The sequence below is a fragment of the Haemaphysalis longicornis genome, unplaced genomic scaffold (assembly GCF_048455015.1).
Source record: "Haemaphysalis longicornis isolate Haplotype H1 unplaced genomic scaffold, Haemaphysalis longicornis Haplotype H1 scaffold_8, whole genome shotgun sequence".
Taxonomy (NCBI): Eukaryota; Metazoa; Arthropoda; class Arachnida; order Ixodida; family Ixodidae; genus Haemaphysalis; species Haemaphysalis longicornis.
In genome coordinates, this window is record NW_027526445.1 from 148040769 (window position 1) to 148061756 (window position 20988).

Below are 20988 nucleotides of genomic sequence, written 5' to 3' on the forward strand. Positions count from 1 at the left end.
ATGGTAATACGTGAAAGATCAAAGACGGAAGCTGAGGTAGAATTTTTTTCGTAATATCTATTATTCCAAAACTGGAATAAAAAATAAGAAGTATATCGAAGCGCCATTCTACATATCCCAAAGTGGGACCGCTAGCTTAAAGCAAATTATTAACGTTCCTTTAAAGGTCACGCCTTGCGCAATACGAGAGTGTAATTATCTTCCACGTATGATTGTATCCACGGTTTATAATGACGATTTTCACCGCGCTTGTTAGAATTATTTTGTTATTTGGTCTCAAATTTTATGCGTAGTGTTTTAAGGCGAAGCAGGTATCAAATAAATAAAAAAAACATAAAAATAATCAATAAATAAAATAAATGAATACATAAATAATTAAGATTATAAATAAATAAATAAATAAATAAATAAATAAAATAAATAAATAAATAAATAAATAAATAAACTTGCGGAGCCGCAAGTTCGCCTCCAAAGGGTTGAGAACCTTACACATTCAAACTCTACTAAGAAATATTTATTGTTTTATTCGTGGCAGTATGCAAGGTTTGCTGTATGAATAGTAACATTGCTATGTTATTGGTTTCAAACAAATTATCAAACTCTAGTCTTACGCCTTTCGTTGCGTGAACGCCGAGGGATACAACTGCAGCGACCAGAATCAGGGCGTCATTCGCAACGCGTCTAGAATTTTTTTAACGTTGTACGACATTATACGAAAATTAAGTTCTTTTGGGCTATTAAGCGGTGTGCACATACCTCATGAAAACAACATGAAAAATAGATTGAAAATAAAGTACTTGTTCGATCTCCCCTAGGATCAGCCCTGTAAAAGATAATCAGAAAAGTTGATCGAGTAGAAAATTTCTTTGCAAGAAAAATGAACAAAAACTGGACATACGTTTTGTGGGAAGGAAATTATATTGAATGATTCTGAGTGTTTTTTGGTGTACGAAAACGCTCCGTAAAGGCATTCGCGCCGGTTTTGTATGCAACAAAACTGGTCAAGCAACTGTTTATAAATAGCTGATTTAGTCAGAGCATGAAAGTGTTCAGGAAGATTGTCTTAAGAGAAATGGGCTAAAAGCGGCACTTTCATCATCGTGAAAATCAACCTATTAAAGTATGCGCCTTTAGGGATTGTATGCGATTGTATGCGATACAGCCTGAAGAAAATATCTACACGATCTTTGTGATCCTCCCCTGCACCCCAAAACCTAGAAATAAACGTTTGTGACGCAGAGCAAAAATTAATGCGTTGGACACAGTAAAAAAAAAAAACAAAAAAAAAACAGCAACCTGATACAGGTCAACTACGAAAGAAATAGACAGCAGTTTTATTTCCTGCCATGCAATGCGCGCGTAGGGCCCTCCGCTTGGCACGTAGCATTAGACTGTTCAGTCTTAATAAGAGCATCCCAGAGATACTGCATGGAAGCCTACGCATTTTGAATACTTATCGAGGAGCTCTGAGCGCTGAACTCGCGTATAAGCTAGAAAGGACAAGTTACACACGATCTTCTGACCGTTGCTCTGAAAAAAGTTATTCTCTCTCTCATCGTGTGTTGCAAACTTGTGGGGGATACAGCTTGAAATTATTCATGTGTCAGAGGCTAGTAAAAATACCTGAATTACTAGAAACAAGCTTTCTCATGCACTAAAGCATCAAAGCGGGCGATTTCTAGCACAGACGCTGCTGCCCCTTCAAGCGGAGTGTAGCAGACAACAGCGGAGCTAGTCCCTAAGCCGACGTCAGAGCCAGGGTGCGCCGCTCAAACATCTCACCGCCAATTGCGATCAAGTCTCAGCTCCCGTCGGCGTGAGCCGCTGAAGTGCTCGTTGCATCCGAAAATATGACGATGAACCTGAAGCCAATTCACAACTGTCTAATTCACGGTGAGATGAAAAGCACGAGTAGTGTTGGGACAACGTGAGACAACGTGGATGCTTTTCGCGTCAGCCCAGTGGGTTTTTCGGGCCCACGCTTCGTAGCAGACGATCTTTGTTTATGACTTCGTTTGCGTGGCCGGGCGGCGGGGCCACGTGAGTTGGCCTACCAAGGATGGCGGATCATTGTAACTTATCTGTGACAATACTGAAATACGCCGCGTGATTGTCAGCATTTCTTGAATTTTTCCAATCATGGTTCGAAATAAACGCTTGCCCAACACCGGCGACGGAAACATGCAGTTTAGATGCGTATTCCCCGCTTTTTCCTAGGGGACTCTCGCGTGCTCGTCTAGGTACCGGCTGTCCCTATAAGACCGCTCTGTAGCCTGGCCTGAGGGTTTTCGAGAAAGCGAGTTAGTCCGAATCTTATTCGCACACTTATTGAAGTCCGTGAAAAAGACTAGACTGTGAATAAGACTGCCGATAAGCACTTTTGTTCGTGCAAGCGGGCCCCGGAATAGAAGAAGTGTCGGACCGAACAGAAGCGCGAATGGACGCGAAAAGAACAGAAAGCCGCTGCCACCGCAGTCGGTGCATCAAGTTCCAGCTCTTGGATTAGCTGCGAATCACTCCCGGATAAACCGCCACTTTAACGCTTAAAACGCCGACGTGAGAAGATATTACTTGTTCAGCCTAAAGGGGTTCCAGAACAACATTTTCTATGGTGTCTTTTACTTGTAAGCACGCGAACATAATCGGTTGCCAGTTTATGAGTGGGCGGGTTGGTAGTGGAGGGAGGGGGTGGCATGCACGCGCAGCTATAGGTATCATTCCCTCCCTGATGTCATTTCCGTTGTGCTGGCGGGATGTTTAAACGTCGATGTCAAACGGCCGAACGCGATCTGTCCTGTGCGGTCTGTGGTTTGCAGGTTGTGTTGGTTTGTTAGACAACCAGTAAGATGACTACGACGCGAAACAGAAACGTACAGCTGCATGTTTGACCACTAGAATTAAGCTCGGGTCCTTCCATGTTTCATTAAGCTAGTGGCTAATTATGCTCAATAGAAAGTTACAAAATAAACACTATTTTTTCGTGTTTTTGTGCACTCTGTGAACTCCGTCCAGCTTCGCAGGTGATCCCTCTTCACATAGTGGAAGGGTGAAATGTAAAAAAGTGGCCACCTTGGACTGTTTTTTTACATTTAGTATAATTACGGTTGTTCGCTTTGGGGTAACACCCGATTTTACTCGATTCTTACACCGCGAACATGTTTCAGGAGATTCGGGGGAACGCCATTTCTCCCCGAATAAACCTTTTCAAAATGGCGATGTATGCAACCATCGCTGACGGTCCGCCGTCCTCAACCCGTACTTACTGGAAGCAAGTCCCACGAACAGAGCTTATGAACTCGTTGAGTATTGGCGCGGCTCTACCGCTGGCTACCTCAGGCTGACAGATGCTGCAGTGACATTCTCTTGCCTAGCAATTGGAAGCTGTATAGTCGAGAGAACTTTTCCCCAGTTGAGGAGTTCATCGATCAGACAGGTCTCGAGGGAAGAGCGACATGTTGCGCAAGCAGATCATAATTCATGTATAAAATGCTGATAAAAAAACGATGACCAGCGGTTCGTGAATACAACGTTTAATTTCTTAGAAGTTATCAATGCTCTTTACTGTCCTCATTACTGATTTATTTGCAGACAAATGCCGAATTTCGGCGAGCATTTTCCAGAAAACCCTGTATACCGACCGGATTACCAGCTCGAAATAAACATCAACTTTAACGGGTTAGAGTTAAGATGCTCGAAACACCGTCTAAGATAAACTGACTGCATTACTTAGTACATCTGTAGCTTTATTCCAAAAACACCCAAATTTTGCAATGGTTCCACAAAAAACACCCGATTTCGTACCAAATATTAGTCCGAGAAATACCACCCGAGTTTCACCCCCGAATTAAAATAATATAAAACCCGAGAACAAACAACCCTAAGCATAAATAGACTTTCTTAACCGCTTTCTTGCTGTGAATAATTTGTGGTAGTACATTATTCATTATGTCTAGGCCAGTATCGGGCTGTATGACAGGCATGCTCTTTCTAATTAGGGTGTCCACCTTAAATTTCTTGTGGTATTTTTGTAGTGTCCGTGCCCAAATGCATCGTAATTGGGTAAATTAGCAATGCCTTCTGTCTTTGTAAACGTCTGGATTGTCCGTACAATCGTTGGTGAGTATTTATCGGTCAAGGTTATCAAGGTTATCGGTCAAGGTTATCGGTGAAGCCGTTCTACGGCCAGACAATGTTTAGTTATTGAGCGTTGACATGCTGGGCAGAGGTTCTGGGGGCCTTACCCAATGCTTGGTTGTTTTAGTCGGGCCTATAGCTCCTCCAAGTCCATCAACGAGTGACGCGCTCTAGTGCGGTCAGCCGTGCATTGCTGTTGCCGAGCGGTCGAGCGGTCGCTCTAGCTTCTGTCTAACGGATGCACTTACAGCTTTTTTTTCGGGAGGGGGGGGGGGTGTATTTTCTATTTTAATTGCTGTGGTAGCATCCCTTGTAGTTCTTCGTCTGGGAATATTTTGTGTGTCGGTTCGTTTACTTCTTTGAGAGCATTCTGAGTTGTGGCCCTTGTTTTAATAGAGAAGAAACCCTGAGCACCTAATTCTTGTGTCACTTCTACGGCTGGCTATACTTATAGTGTGACCAGTTCGTTTTAGACCACGTTACCTCAGCTTCGAGAGACGTATATTCTTTTATGGCTAACTGTGCTTCGCAAACTCTGGCGGTCATTTTGCCCCGATGGTGTGTTCTGTCTGGGTGTTGTGGAGAGGAATGGAGGACGGCACTTGCCCAGCTCATTTTGTTTCAGGTGCTGTTATTATTCAAGAGGTGCTCTCCTTACGATGCCGTGTTAATTCCGCTCCGGGCTTGGACCTGAATCTGAATCTAAATCTACATCTACCGTTATGCCGTGATGTTGATCCCGCGTCTTGTTTATTGGAGGACGCGTTGCGCCCGATATTGTCCATTAGTGCTTTTTCCATTCTTCATTTTTTTGCCCCTTCTGGTGGAGGTAGATGGTTAAAGAGGCTGTATCTGGTTCCGTCTAGTTTGTATCGTTTTTTCTGCGCCGTGTTGACCTTGTCTCTGTCTGATGTTGCGGTCTCTGTGACGCTCTTGCGCTCTCTTTTCCGAATGTCATTTCTTAAGAATTTAAATCGCCTGATATAGTTCAAGGCATTTGTTTTCTTTCGTTTGAAGATCGATGCCATGTAGGCCGCACTTGTGACCACATCTATTATCTTCTAGCACGTCAGTCGGGCCACCGCCTCTGCATATTTTGTTTTGTGGCTGCGCGTTTGGAATGTCGTACGGTAGCAGCGATATTCTGCTTCTTTACAATAGGCAAAGTACCGAACTTTATCACCCACGAATAGTGTGACGGCTGAATTTGCTTTTTCCGGCGGTCGTGCTGGCATGATCACTGGGTTTATTTTTGATCCTAGGCGGCGGGTTTTTCATCATTATTGTTTTCCACGGGAATGTTGCGTACAGCGTATGACACCCTTAGAGTGGTCCTCAACCCGTGTCGCATTGGTCGAGATCTTAAGAGTTTTTCCCTCTATTGGGAGCTGCCTGATCTTTTTATAGGTCTTTTCGCGCTCAATGGTAGTGGTGCTGGTAATCATATCATTTTAAAGTTGGTGTAGCAAGTACCTTCCATCACACCCTAAGTATCGAAGTCTGTAGTTGGCAGTATCCAGCCTCGTAGGAACGCCTGGCTGATCCTCAAGACGCAGACTGCGTGCCTTAGCAGCAATACTATCTTAATGTCTTCCCTGAGGATATTTTAAAGTGGCACGGCGTGCACAGCTGCTTGAGGCCCCTGAAGCGTCATCAGGGATTTTTCGCATAGCACTGGAGCCAGCACCATTCTGGTTGTGTTTTTGCTTCGCGTTAGACGTAGCTCCTTCAGTGGTTTTGGTCCCTGTTGACCATGCGTCGTCATTCATCTCGCCTCCATAGCGATATCTGGTGAAATTGGCTCACCTACAGCCTCGGCGACCTCCACGTTTGTTGCTGGAGTACTTGGGGAGTGTTCCAAGAATTGTCGCCACCATATTCCTGACACGCGCACCTTTTGAACTCCTCATTCTTAGTCTTAAAATAATATCCAGGGGGAAGGTTTATCACTATAGTATTGCTGTAACCTATAGGGTGAACATGGCGTTTAAAAAAAAAAAACTAAAAGCACGTGAAAGTTCTCTTAGGGAAGCACTCCCAAAATATTTAAACAAGAAGACGACTGCTATGCAAATATTGTAGCGTAAGAATGTAGGTACCAGCTTCGTAAGAACGGACATAACTTGCTTTAGGCAACTCCTATATTTTGATTTGCTAGAACACGCATGTTTGCAAAATTATTCATATGCTGTGATTCTAGTGAAGGTGCTCCCTTTCGGCGAAAACTTGCATTATCACTAGTAGCGCTTTTAAAAAATGGAGCTGTGATGCGGCTGAAAGTGCAATGATTCGCTGTGAATAGTACACAGGTGAGCAAGATACATAAATATTTTGAATAAAATGTAGTTGAAAAAAAATTGAAAACTCTTATCCGGTGAAGGGCGCACCTTAGTGAAGTTTGATCGGTCAAAACTGTTGTTTTTAAAGGAAAGTAAGTAATCTTTAGGTAATATTTTGCACAGACCTGCCGTAAGTCCACGGACAAGAAATACTTGCGTTTTTCGGCGCTACGTACATTGCAATGCGCCACTTGCAATAAAAACAATGCCGTTAAAATCTGTATCAGTGCCATGCCACTATCATGAAGAGATCTCCAGCCGTAAGGTTTATATATCGGTCATCTCAAGGTACGTTTGCGCCCTGCCAGTGTAGAAAATATTTTGCAAAAAGCGTCAAACTCTTGTTCTTCCGGGAAAAACAACACAACGGCCATCGAAGTTGTTGGAAGAAGAATTAGAAGTTGTTGGTATTTCCGCGAAGATGGTGGTTTTCCTATTGTACGCGTTCAAAAAGCACACGTCATAAACGGAAAAGACTCATTATTTTTGACATGTGGGATATGTTAATATAGCTCGATTGGGAAATGGAACATGTGAAATGTGCTCTGATCAAAATGCTTCTGCTAAGAAATAAGAGCGTCGGCGACTAATGAAGCTGCGGTTTAACAATACGAAGTGGAACTTACAGATTGCCACTCAGCCTTCATTTTGAAAGTTGACCAATCGTTTCTCCTCGCGTGCTCAGTCGGTGACTCCATTCCTTCTGGGAAAAGAAGATGTGGTGCCACACGGCGAGTAATTTACTTCGGCTCTAGCGTTTGGTAATGAGTTTTGTTATGTTTCATCGCTGCCCTAAATAGACTTAATTACGTCAGAAGGTACCTTTTCACAAATGATAAGTTTTCATAAAACACGACGTATTTCTCTTCACTTTTTTATGTATCAAAAAACCATCGTCAGCAACGATATTTACTCTGGATTTACAAGATTTGGTTTCTAATACCATATGAAGAGTTCCAACAAAAAGCGGTTGGGACGCGAGAGCGTTTACGTGGTTTCAATGTGCAACCAGCTCAAAATATGTTTGTTTGGGGAATAGGTTGGTTTCTTAGTGCGAAAGCACGAACACTTCAGTGCGCGATAATCCTGTGTCTTCGAGACCGGGGAACGTTGAAAAAATTGCCGAAAATGCAAAGCCACTGATGGTAAAGAAGCAAATGGGGGGATTGTTGGTATGTTATTCGGAGTCGTGGTCTATGGAACGTGATTTAAGCATGGACCCATGTACACCACTGCCGATTCTAGCTTTTCAAAACTGAATGTAGACCTGATTATGGTGGCCTTCCGCATAAAAACGTGTGTTTGAGATATCTATTGAAGCCTACTGGAGTAATTTGAGCATTTCAGACCGAAGTCATTTGAGCCCCTTTACCATAACAGCGCACATGTAGGGCTGCAAGATAGATTGGGCAAGCCTCTGAATTTGTAACAGAAAAGAAATCGACGCATTCTGATAGAGGTCATGTCGATGGTAACGACAGGGCACAATAGCACCACTGGAAACCTTTCTACTTCTGGTGCGCTCCGTACTGCAATGTATTCGGAAGCGCCTACATCAACATCAGCTGTGAAAATCGGTCATTCACGAAACTACCACTCGGGACAAGATTCGAGGGACCGGAAATGTGACGCACGGTCATTCGAGAGGCAGGGGCTTGCTGCAGTTGAAGCTAACAAAGTCGACAGCAACGCAATCGCAATACGAAGAAAATACGTCCAAAACATATACCTCTGATGACAAAGAGACTGTCGCGACAGAAAATTACATATTCCCGAGAGCTCTACCAGTACACCTAGATTCCAGCATAGCATAAAATAAATAGGAATGGTTATGAATCTCCAGACCTAAGCACTCTTACCTGGTAGGTTTTTGCCCACATAAAAGTGTTGTTAAATTGGCCAATCATGTGTGAAGCAATGAACTGAACAAAGTAAGCGAAACATTTCCGACCTTCCCCCTTGATTTCCCGTGCGCGCGAAGCTTTGTTTGTTGCGGGGTTTTCATAGTATATTCATTTCCCTAACTAGTATATATAAACATTTCTTTTGAATTCGCCGCTATGTTCAGTCCTTTGCTTTAACGGTTTGTTTAAGAACATTGATCAGCGGAAGTAACTCAGGAACTTGAATTTTAACCTTATTCGCAAGAGGTAACGTTATTTTCACGAAACTGATGCCACCTTAGTGCTTTTTGCGCCATGTTCCCACAAGGCAGAAAAAGAGCGAATTGATATATGCCCCCCCACCCCCCCCCTGGGCACACATAGGTTTTCATATATCAGTGTACAGAAACAAAAAAGTATAGAAAAGCAGTCACAGGGTGAAGGCGCTTTAGTGAACAACAGACGGCTGTAGATACCTATCTCAGGAAGACATTCCTGCAGTTGCTTGTATAAAGGACAGCGTGTCCTCTCTAGAATATCGAGAGGACGGCCCGGGCGATGCCCTGCAGCTCCCATGTGCCGTGTAGAAACTGGTGGAGCCCTGTACAGGTTACCGGGGAGTGGTGCCCCCTGCGTAAATTACTGCGGGCAGAAACTGTTAGAACGTCATTTCCACACAAAAGCAAAAGCAAGAAGCCCTGAAGTGCAAGTGTTCGGCACCGCAGATCACCGGTGGCTCGTTTGTGAGCATATTGGTGATCGTTGGAATGATCGCTCGCTTTCCCCGAAGACCGATCTAGCCGGGCAAGATGGACGCATGGCATTGCAATTTGCGTATTTTGAAGTAAATAAATACACTAAGGATTACAACTGCGACGGCAATTTGCGAATTTTGAAGTAAATAAATACACTAAGGATTACAACTGCGACGGCAATGAGGAAAAAAGAAAACAAACTGCATATGTGCCCCCATTCTGTGGGTTGATTTTCTATGGTGATAGGGCTGTCGGCGCACCGCAGGGCCGGCGAAGCGACCGCACACAACTTAGTAATTTGAGGGGCTATTGGCGATATGCACTTCACGTTCATGAATTCCGTCTATTGTTTTTTGACCGGGTGCTTTAACCGAATGGCAGAAAGACAGGCAGCGAGGCAGACCAACATTTTTGCATTTAGGTAGCTCAAGAAAGACTATCCCGTGTAAAAAAGCTTGTAATGAGTGCCGTTTTGGCTGAAGAAACAATATTTGTATATGAACAAGCATTTTCTTTGTTATATGTCAATGATATTGATATTCGACTGACGAGTGTCATTTTAACCACCGCAGGATTAAAGGAGCCATGAAGAGAAAACACAAGTTTGGTTCATTCAAAAGATTGTCTCGTTAGAATCATACTGACACCACTTTTAACGTAAACTTCGCTCAAATAAGCTACATAATTAGGAAAAACGGGAATGGTCATGCGACCCACCAGCTCATTTCCCGCAACAGAACCTATGATGTCACATGAGCTAAGCTCTGCGATTGTCGGAGGCTGGCAGAAGCAGACGCAAATTAGGTAGGGCTTACAAACGAGACGAACGAGCGATTTGCGCTTAAATTCAGGGCACATTCTTTACAAAGCAATAAGAATGATGGGACAAACAGTGGAAGTTACGAAAGCACATGTAAACATAGAAGTACTGATGCGTTCTGCTGTTCGTACTGCGCACAGCATGCTTGGTTTAGCTGCACAGCACTACGGGGCTTGGGGTTGTATCTGACGACACTGCCCGATTGACGCAAGCAACGGTGTCTTACGTGACCCCATTTGTCGAGCGAGCACTGTTTCAGGGAACGAATATTTTCTCCCAGAACAAAAACAAGCCAGGTTTAAATGCGGGCAAAAACAAACCAAACGCTTGCCACGGTATGGTGGCGCCATCTAGGTTACTGAATGTAAAGAAACGCGGGAACAAACCAACACCGCTGTACAGGGTGGAGACAACCTTTGAACGGTCCCGTGCCGCCGCAATTGGGCTAACGGGCTCAACGCGTTATTCTTTTCGTTTCCCACGAGACCTAGCAAGGCGAAACAGACAATATGATTCAAACTTCTTCAGTAAACCGCGTTGCGGCGATAATTTTAGCGCGGTTTTGACACAATGACTTGCTTCGGCGGCGAGCGAGCAACCGAAAATGGCGGCGCCAGCGTATACGTGTCTCTATCCTGTACGGCGGATGCGTGAATGAAGGTATTCTAAGCTGCAGAGCGGTCGGTTCCTGTGATGTCACTTGGGACCACGAAAACGCACGATTGAGCGGGAAAATCAAAATTTTAACCTAAATTGTTTAATTTCTCAGTGAATAAAGCATCGTTTGTATCCGAACAAGCGCTGGGGGCACTATAAAACACGAAATCTTTCGAATAAAACCAACGTGCATTTTCTCTTCATGGCTCCTTTAACATATTCCTGGCGGGCAAAGAAATGCGTAAAGCCTTAGCCATATGACTGGATGGCTAATTGTTTTCTTTACCTCTCGCAATAATGTGTGCCCGGGAAAACTCAACGTTCGCGCAATAACGTAACAAAGTGGTGGAAATAAATCTAGTGAAGACTTAACTTTTCTAGTACTAGCATCCCAAAGGCGGTGGAAGTACCTTTAATGAGCTCTTTGATTTTCTTCTAAGAGAATTGCTTAAACCCTAAGAATTGCTTGAAAAGCAAGAACTAATATAAAAAAGGCCCATGGAACGTTTTGGAAACGTGGAAATGTTGACCACCGCTGCAAGAACTATAAACGCATGATAACGTCGTCCAAACTGCAGCTATCAGTCATTTCCACCTTGATTAGGCAAACAGGAACAGTGCGCGGAATGGTCAGTTCGATAATCAAATTGTGGAGTCAGAATAATTTAAGCAGAAGTTGTTCATGGCCGTATCGGAGCACTGCCATCGACAACGGAGATTGCGGCTGTAGCGCGAAGGGTGGTTGCAATGATTGTTGCAAGATTCGCCAGTCTGCAAAGTGCTACTGCTCCATTGGTCCCGTTTTATTGGTGTTATGAATGGGCCGAGGACCACGCAGGCAGAGAGAAGAACACTGGTTACAGGGGCGTAGCCAGAAATTTTGCTCGGGGGGGGGGGGGGGGGGGGGGGGGCTGAGACTGCACCTCGACCTCCTCCATATGATTTTTCAAGGGATTAAAAATATGTTTTTATTTATTTGTTTAGGTACACTAAGGGCCCCGAAGTGCATTACATATTGGGGATCGAAAAAGAAAAAATATACATAGGATCAGTGTACAAAGAAAACCATGGTAAGAAATTATACACATATAAGGCAATAACACAATTTGTACACTCACTAGTTGCTATCAGCAATAGCAAAGTGGACAGAGTATGTTATAACATAGACAAGGCAATAGAAGTTCATTTACCACTTGGTTTCCGAATTGATAAAGTCCGGTTCCATCCATTCGCGTGAGGTACTCATTTTGAAGATATGATAAATATGTATAATAAGTATTTATGTATATTATACATAATAAATACAAAACTATTAAGTGATAACAATGTAAGTTACACAGGGGACGAATTATTGAACCCGTCGTACTGTCAAGAACAAGAAAAATAAAATATTTCTTCATAAAATGTATTCGTATGTTCCGAGAATTGCTGCAGAACTGCTATCACTGCATGCAATTTTGTTTTGTCTACATAACAACTAACACTTAAAGAAATATGTAAAAATATAAACAGATATCCTTAAAAAACATGAAAGCAAAAGACACAGAAGTAAAGAACTACATTCATCTAAAACTAACAAAAGATTGCGTGCAGTGGATATTATAAACGTGAAAAGCACGAAACAACTTGCGGGCGGACGTTTTAATGTCGCTTTGTCATTCAAGAATTTTTTTTCCATTTTTGCTGACATGCGACGGTTAGAGACAAATCTGAACGCCGCTGTCTTTTACGCCATTATAAGGCGTAGGAGCAGCTTGTTAACAGTCGCATACAGCGGATAATTCCACCAAGATTATTCACAGAAAAAAAGGAGTCAAAACGTACACTTGTGGAGAAAAAAGCGAGACGATTATATTTGGATGACGGCAACAAAAGTTTCACTGGCAAAAGATTGGACATTTATACAGAAAACCTAGCAACAAGATACTTAAATCGGAAAGCTGCAGTTAACGCACATATTTAAGCAACAGTGACTGTACAGTGTACATATTACATAAAACAAGGCCAACAAAGAATAAAGTTCAGCGAGCACATGAGGTTAACCCCACACATAGAAACGCAGTGAACTCAGGCAAATATAAAACTACTACCCTAGAAATTGTAATGTGCTTTTAGAACACTGGCGTCGTGGTGTAACAGGACCATATGGGTAAAATGGGTTGAAGCATAAATGCTTAAAATATTAAACAAAATGTGTATTTGAAAGGTGCTTTACTGTGAACACAATTGCGTTGTGCCCGATGTAAAATAAGGCTCTACTTGACATTAATAGAATGACAAAAGACAGAAGTTTAAAAGACAAAAGTTTTACGTAAGTCGCAGACGGTACATTTAGTTGCACATAGCCCATAGAGCAACGGTTTGTTGAAAAACGCCGCGTAAACCAGGTTTTCCAGAGCAAGGTGGGCGATTCGTACTTGACGTGCTTGTTAAATTTTAATTTCCAATTTCGTGATAATCCTAGAATATGATGTGGGCGGTTGCAGTGAACGGCAGCAATCTCTGTGGTTTCTAAAACTAATGTGCAATGATTCGTTACCACAATTACACTCTTATGAAGCAGAACTAACATCGTTTCTTTTACTTGCAATGGTTTCTTACTGATTCTCTATTTAAAGGACAAAGCTTACTCCGCGGGGAATTATATCGAAGCGGTCAATGACTTCTGATACGCTGACATCAACGTCTCTGTGAGCGTACAGAAGTGCTAGGCCAACCATGCGTTCCTGGGACATCGTGGAGCGCAAGTAGTTCTTTAACAACCTCATGCTCGAAAATGTTCTCTCTGCGGTGGCAGTTGTCACTGGAAGGGTGACTAGAATCTGAAGTAGTTTGTGCACCTTCGGATAGAACTGGCAGTCGCAGTGAGAGAGGGCAGTTATTCCTGTGCTGGGGCGGAGGTTTGCTGCTTTCTTCATCCACTTTGCCCACCAAAGTCGCAGTTCTCCCAAAGCAGCCCTTGCGTCCACGTCCTGTGGAAAACTAGCGACGAGGTTTTCCGCTGCTTTCTCGCGATTGTCTTGCAGTGGTGGTATTGCGGATGGCACAATTACACAAAAACACTCTAATGTTGTCCTGTGCTTTTCGAACCGTTGGTGCAACTGTGCTAACACGTAGTCCATGAATGGAATGAATACGGTTCTTCTAAAATATTGCTCTGGATATTCTAATGCAACGCCACGATCCTGCTGGCGGACGCCGGCTCGTCGGCTGGTGATTTCGACATTCATTTTGTTTGCCACGGCCTGCACTTGTGCAAATATTTTCAAGAAGGAGGCAGTGGCACTGTCTCGGTCATTCTGAATAGTCTCCTGTACCAAGTGTAGGTCGTCCATCGCGGCGCTCATGTCGATGCTGCTCGACTGCAGCCTCTTTGACAGCGGCAGAGTCAATGCAAGCACATTCTTCGCCACATGCAGGCTCACGAGGAATGCTGGTGACAGAAGTGCCAACGCCAAACTATTCGCCTGAGCGGAACTTTCACCACTGCCATTGTCTTGAATTTCCTCTAGTGCTGCGATCACCGCTTCAAAAAGACTGACAAATGAAAGCACTGCATCATGCTTTTCCACCCAGCGCGTTTCGCATAATCCCAGAAGCCGCTGCCTTGTGGACTCTGGGTACATCAAACTTATCATTTTTCGCAGAACGTACGAACGGTTAGCAGGTTTCCGAAAAAAATTCGATGTTTCCTTTAGCGTCCCAAAGCAGTTTCGGATATCTGTAATGGAGCAGGCCGCACACAAAACTAGGTTAAGGGAGTGGCTGGCGCAATGTGTGTACAATGCGGTCAGATATTTTTCGCGAACGAAGGCTTGCACACCATTGGTTCTACCTGCCATAGAGCTTGCGCCGTCATACCTTTGGCCACGAAGGTGTTGCATGTTAATTCCTAGGTGAATGAGAAATTTGATAATTGTGTCGGCAAGGGCTCTGCCGCTTTGGTCCTGTATTGGCACAAAGCCTAAAAACACTTCTTCGATGTTGTCGGTATCTTTGTTCAGGTACCTTGCGCAAACGGTAAGCTGTTCAATTCCAGCAATGTTTGTAGTTTCATCGGCAAGTACTGCAAAGCAGCCTGAAGCGTTTACTTTTGCAACCAATCTTTCTTTGATGACTTCGCCAGAAATTTCTATAATTTGGTTTTGTACCGCTGGCCTTAAATACGAGGCATTACAAGAGATGCAAGTTTTCATGAAAATTTGAGGTGCTTGAAAAAAACAGGTTTTTTTCTAGTTTTTTTCAGAAAATTACGAAAACTTGGAAAACCCGACACATTTATTTAGTAGCACTTTCCAGAATATAATTGTTTCATTACTGCACCCAAAAATTCCAGCAGAGCTTTCAGTTTCAAAATCAATGGAGTGATTTCACGTCAATTCCTAAAGTTCCGATCAAAAAGTGCGAACAGTCGTCAATCCGTGTCTGATTCGGTTCCGCTTGCCACGTCGATTCTTTGCTGTGAAGCCGACGAAGCCTTCCGGACATTCAGGTTCGAGTGCACGTACACGAGCTTCTGCACGCGATAGCCTGAAAGCCGGTTGCGTAGCTTGGTGTGCACGTTTCCGAATTCCGACCAGTTCCTTTCGCAAGCCGCAGAAGAAGGGGGAATTCGCAGTATTTGACCGGCGATGGGATTTAAGGGTTCATTAAAGCAAAGTCCTTCCCACCACGTGGATGGGTCTAGATGTTTCGCAGACTCCCAAACTCCTTCACTGGACCAAATTCCTTTGCAAGTCCGGTATTGTGCGACGTTAGATAAAATTTTCCCGACGTCTAGCGAGAGCTTTTTTGCATGTTGGGAAATCCAGTCAAACGTGACCACAATTTGCGCGTCAGCTAGGTTCTTGCCGCGATACCTTGGATCCAGGAAATTAGCAGCAATGTGAATGGGTCGCAAACAAAACTCTTCACGCCCCCTGAGCACACGCAATATGTGAGACTTTTCGTGTTCAGTGAAGGAGCTATTTTCTAGCCTCGCTGTGATGTCACTTTTGATGGAGTGAAAAACTTCGACGACGTCTGATAACAAGGCCTGGTCAGACTCAAGCTTTGTAATGGCCGAGGAGACTGGTGTCACCAAGTCTAGGCAGCTGCGAAGGTCTTTCCAAAACACTTCCCCTAGCAGAGACTACGCAACTGAAGCCGCAGTGGTGTAATGTTCGGTTGTTCGGAAACAGCAAGGCTTGCACCCCCGTTTCCTGGCGATCACTCACGCGAAATAAATGGAGCGGTAAGAAAGAAGCACAAAAATAGTACAATTACTAAAAGTTAAACAAGAAACTTTCAAGCACGTCAAAAGGAGCTGCATAACAACACAATTCCGCGGAGCAGGGGGGGGGGGTACTGTGTTTTTTTCAATTTTACCTTAGTTAAAAAAAACGAAAAAAAAACATGTTTTTTTCCTAATGCTTTTTTGTTTTTTTCAACTGCTCACATCTCTAGGCATTACTGGGGCAGCCCTCCAGGTGGTCCTTCAGAGCTGTATCGCCACAATCGGCTCGCATTCGAAGTAGCGCTCTGAAGTTTCCTTCGTTTTCCGCGGAGACGGCGCTCAAGTCCAGAGGACCGCTGTCCCTATGGCCACGCAGAGCCAGACCCTGCCGTGCGCAAAAAAGAACTGTCTCAACAACAGGCTGCAATTTTCTTCTGTTTTCTCTTATTTGATCTTGTCTGCCCTGATCCAGCTGATCAACCACACTAGGTGCGTTTCCTAAGAACGTTTGGATAAAGTTATCAGCCGCCAGTTGACAATCACGGTGATATTTGGTGCTTTCGTGCGCATCAAAGATTTCGAGAGCGTGCTTCTATTTCTGGAAAGGCTTAGACACGAGGGCTCCAGTGCGTGCATGTTGGCCCTTGCCAACCTCCGGCCCGCAGAACAGGACGCACACTCGACAAAAAGCACCTTGTTGAAGGTCTGAGTAGCTCAACCATCGATATCTATCGAGCCATGCCGACTGAAATCTTCGGTTTTGCTTCAAATCTTTCGTAGATTTGAATCTGTATCCTTGAGGTGGAATCCACGGAGATGTCAGAAGCTGATATCTGGTCTGGTCTTCCATTGTTGAGTAATTCGAGTGCAGCCCTATGTCAAATTTGCTTGTTAGGACCGTTTGCGCATCTGAAAGAGTTAAATACTTGATATCACTATACGTGGTTCGATACATTAGCGATCTGTTTCTAAATTGTGCACAATAACTGAACGAATAAGAAAAATATGTGCGAATTATCACCAGATGAGCATGTTGAGCCTGTCGGTACAGACGCATGCTTCTGAGTTTCCAGATGTGGCTCTGGCACCAGTCCTTCGTCTCTTGTGTCAGTAGAGATTTTTTGTCTTGAACCAGTACCTGCGCAAACCACAAGGAAAAAAAAATAAACAGCAGCCCTCTCTTTTCGCTATACCCAATGACCCAATAATGCGCCATCTTTGTTTATAAGCTCCTACTGCCATGTATATAAGCAGCATAATGTTCGATGTGTGAAACTGCACCTTTGGCCTGCGCGAGCAAGGTGTTTCCTGCAATGCTCAGCGTAACGCGCTGGTTCACCGGTTTGTGACTTAGAAGCTGTTTTCGGACTAAGAAGCGGAATCTATATGTGTTTAGGGGAAACAGCGTAAGATGTGCCACCTAGGCTAAGGGTGCAGTGGCGACAAACTCAATACGAGTTGTAGAAAAACCAAATTTTTTAGACTGCGCCTCGTCATAGCTCCGTCACCCCCGTGGTTATCCGGCCTGTTCAATCCTACGCGTGATCAAAACCAGACGTGAAAATTGCATGTCAGGGAAGGGGACATTTTTTTAAGCGTGAGTAGCGATTTTTTCGATTTTTTATGCAAACCATGGAAGGGAGCGCTCCTCTGTGTTCTTGAAAAGAGAGGAATTTTTTCTTTGAAGGGGGAAGAGGGTTGTCTCATCACGCGACTGAAGGACCTACTGAATAAAAAGACAGCGCAAGGCTTGATCCACAGTGCTTTTCGTCCTGCCGGCATCGTCGGCATTGTACGCCGGCGTGGCGAAAACATTTTAAGAAAGGCAGCGACAACATCGAAATAATGATTTCGAAACCGAACATGATTGAATTTCAAGCAGTTGCACGACTGAAGGAAAAAAATAGGACATATACAGAAAAGGTCTCAGTACTGAAAAGAATGCATGCAAACAAATGTCTCCACGAATGAAAGTCAGGAGACCTGACTTTTATGAGAAAGAGTTGCTGTTACATGTTAGTTATGCTAACGCTTACTTTCGCAAATAATGCATCTTATTCCCCTCACTTGACTACTGGTTTATCAGTAATAATGTTGCTATTTTGCAAACGTAGCTGCCAATACCTGTCCGCCTACGAAAACCCGATTCTAGGCTTCAAGATTATGCATTTTACGCACCATACATTGAACACAAGAAAACCCGTAAAAGAAATAGCATAGTTACCTTTGCTCGCTTCAGTGTCTTGGCACGGACGCTTGGACGTAGGAGGAAAAAATGTTGATATCCTCTTCTGTGACATATTGTAACGCCGAATTCCGTGCAGTCGCTACGCGGCATTGAAGGGCAGACAGATCAACTCCGAAGACATATTAAGTTGAATATTTACACTAAAGGTTCTTATCTTCCCTGATGATCTGACGACGGCGATTGTAGGGGAGGTTTCTTTAAAAGTATATTTAAACGAAAGAAAAAATATTTGCAGACTGAAGTTGAAGTTGAGCAGAGTAAGAAGTAAAATAAGCGTATCAGACAGCTAACTTTGTGTGAAACCCTGAGGATCCGACCCCGAGACGTCGTGTCTCGTTGTTTTGATCGGTCACTTAGGCTCCGCCCACGACGCACGTGCCAATCAGCATCTCGTGGCGATCTGGTTGGTTGCATTCGCAAATCCGTGCATAAACTGCGGCGGACGACGCCCCCGTAACCCCGAAACGTTGGTAACTCTCTCCCACCACTAGAAAAAAGGAAAAGACGAAAAACAATTAAGTAAAACACAACAAACGAAACCACGTGCAAACACTTGAGGGCACCTGTTAAGTTCGAGCACCTCTTTTCCTAAAATCGCGAGCTGCTCGTTTATTCTGTCATATGTTCTTTTTTTTCCCGCCGATTGGGATGCGGTGATGAATGGACAGCGCGGAGCGCAGACGGAAACGCATTACTTCGCGCCTCTGGGTTTGACGCGGGCGGCCACGGGGCGGGTTCAAAGAAGGGACGCGCGCTGCGCATCGTTTCGTTTGTTTGTAATGATGCCGCAGCGCCCGGTGTCGGCGCCTCGGTTTGAGGGAAGTGGTAGGCTTGGCCGCTGCTGTATCGGGCAGGTCGACGAACTGCGGCAAGTATTCGCGGGGAGGGCTATGACGAACTAACGAGGCCGTCTGGGTGGCCCTCGTTTTGTGCGATCCCGAGCACTTTGGACCTACCGCGGGTGGAAGGGTTGTTTTCGCCTGCAGGTGTCCCCGCGAGACGGTTGAATGGGCTTCTCCCGCCAGTCATTCTGGGGATCTAGGCTTGGAAACATTGGGTCGCGCAGGTCATTTAGTCGCGTGTCTCGTGCCGGCTACGTGTGGTCTTCTTTCCGGCCTGAAAACGCGACGTCGTCTGTCTGACAACGAGGGCGGCAATAACGGGACGGCGGGGCGCGTGGAACGAGAATGGGGGGGTCCGTCGGGAAACAATTAGTCGCCTATCGGCGGCGGAAAAAGGGATAAGTGCCGTGCGCGGTGTGTGGCGGCGTGCGCGGCCACAGAGTGGGGTGGGGGGGCGCTCGACAAAGCGACGTAGAATTGTCGGCTTGAATGTCTGTCGGCGACCCGAAGCGCGCGCGCCGTCTCAAAACTTTAATGACCACCAGGAGGGAAACGGGCCACCAAGGGAGAGCTAGTGCGCTTTCCGGACAGGACTCCTGCGTTTGGAACGCCTGCGTTTCACAAGCACACTGCAGGTATTCTAGCATTTCAAACAAGAGGCATTAACTTCTCCGTTTTAAACAGGCATCAAATTGTCCCAAAACGTGTGGCAGCGTACAAAACGTAAGGGCCTGCGAAAGATACTAATGGCATATTCAGTAAGGGCACGGTCTACCTACACATTTAAAAGTAGTATTGCAACCCCCATCCACAATCCCCAACATTCTTCCAAGCAACCAGAATGCCCTATAAGTATATACCTAGATAATATTTAGTTATTTGGTCAGTATTTATTTTTCTGTAACTCCACTCCCTCTGTGAATGGCTATTTATTGACAGCAGAAATAAATTCTGTAATGTTGGCAAGATCGATGTGGTCTAACTAATAATGGCAAGGTAATGAAACTGGGCTTAACGGTAGAGTAGTCGTAACGGCTAATTCCCATTTAATTTGCTTCGAAATGTTTTCAATAACACAAGCTTTTAGAGCCATTTTTGTTATCTTACTCAAACCATAGATGGCCACGTTTCACTGTTCAGTACACCGTGTGGAAAAGTAAACTTTTCCAGAGAGTATCGGTGTAAGACGAACTTACACCGATCCCCTTAAAGTAGGCTTCACCTCTAAACACAAGTGCATTGCTCTGAAGAATTTTTTTAGGACAACATAAGGCGTTTATTATACGGCCTACATCTATTAGAGCCGTATCATATAAAAAGGCCCTGGGGCCTCTTTAAATTTTTATATTTTTCCTTGTGCAGAAGGTGTGGCGCACAACTTTACGGTCCATGGGACGTGAGTGGCCGCCGTAAGGTGGCGCTACACTCACGTGGGAGCCCATTACTGCGACAGTTGAAAGCAGTGAAGAGGCGTCTAGGCGTGGGGAGAAATTCGATGTATGCACTTAATGACAAGCAAGGCAATGTCATCACAAAAGGCATAACATAGTCATAGAGTAGCCGAGGAGTTCTATAGAGATCTGTAAAGTTCTATAGAGATCAGCGGGGATATCTAGGATAATGCAGCAAGACAAAGTAGTTCAGAGGAGTACACATCCCACCAGCAATGGCAGAAGTAAAGAGGACTTTGAGAGAAATGCCAGGGGGCAAAGTACCTGGTGAGCATTAGATAACAGCCGACCTCTTGAAGGATGGTGGGCAACTTGTACTAGAAATCATTGGCAACAGTGTATACCCAATGCCTAATGACTGCGAAAGTACCGGAATCTTGGAAGAACGCGAACATCATCCTAATCCATGAGAAAGGTCACATGAAAGACTTGAAAAATTACAGGCCGGCCAGCTCACGGTCAGTCGTCTACAAGGTATTGAGTAACCGAATTTCTGCAATCTTAGATTTCAAATAACCTAAAGAACAAGCAGGGATTTGTAAAGGCTATTCAACAATAGACCATATTTTCACAATCCACCAGGTGATAGAGAAGTGCGCGGAGTATAATGAACCCAAAAATATAGCCTTCATAGACTACATAAA